Below are 1,096 nucleotides of genomic sequence, written 5' to 3'. Positions count from 1 at the left end.
CCATACCATTTGCCAGAATGAGCCAGCTTGCCTGGTCAGGAACCCATTCAAGCTCAAGAAGCATTGGCTCTGGAGAAAGTCCCTGCAGCCAGTTTGCCACCAGTACTCAGTCAGATGGAACTGAAGAATCCTGTGAGTCCATGACATCCTGGAAAGACACAGACCATGGCACTGTCCTGCCAAGCAGATACTTCTCCCCTAGACCATGCAAGTCCTTCCTTCTTCCAGTGACCACTCCATAATAAAACATTTCATCCAGTAAACTGGCCTCTACTATCTTTAACTCATGCATGGCCACTGAACCTCTCTCTAGTAGCCTGGATGAACCAGTCTCTCTGCTTGTCCACCCCTTTTTTGCATAGACCAAGAACGACTTCCATGACATTACTGTAACATTCCAACACCTTCAGCTGATCCAATCTCCATAGCTTCTCTTGCCAGCTTTTTTCTGTGTTCCCCCAACTATATATCAGATAAGCTCTTGGATCCCAACTGTGTGTGTGAGCCCAGGTATGTACATTTGTGCACATGTAGTTCTGTAAATTTTAGACATGCTTTCTTGTAGTGCTTCTGCAAAAAGACAAAAAAGGGACATTCTTTGCATTCTCAATGATGTTTTTAGGGGAAATATGCGGAACAGATTTTTATGTTGAGTAGGTCACTGGATTCTATTTTGGTTATAAATTGGTCAATGTGACTTGCTAAGCGACTTCAGAATGCTAAGCGACTCTGAAGAATGTAGAAGATCATAATGACTATCGGGACCACTGACTGGTGAAGATGCCTGCTCTTTGGGAGGCAGAGAGAAGCCATCTACCCTCTCTGTCTAAATTAATTCACATGTTCTATAAATTAAAGGGAGGGATACATTCTACTAGAAGCCCGTGAATGATGAGGTACTAATACAACAGAATATCTTTCCAAGGAGCAAGTACAGCTTAATTATTGGTCTCTCTTTGCATAGGAAAATAGAAAACAAAAGTCCAGGTCTCAGCCCTGCAACAAGAAAACTGTTCTCATTGAAGTATCTAATACCACTTACCAGACATCTATAAGTCCTCAAGAAGTGCCTCCCAGGTCCACGGTGGGGTGGAGT

This window comes from Otolemur garnettii, unplaced genomic scaffold (assembly GCF_000181295.1).
Source record: "Otolemur garnettii isolate 467f Iridium unplaced genomic scaffold, OtoGar3 scaffold00036, whole genome shotgun sequence".
Taxonomy (NCBI): domain Eukaryota; kingdom Metazoa; phylum Chordata; class Mammalia; order Primates; family Galagidae; genus Otolemur; species Otolemur garnettii.
Note: the sequence above shows the minus strand (reverse complement) of the source record.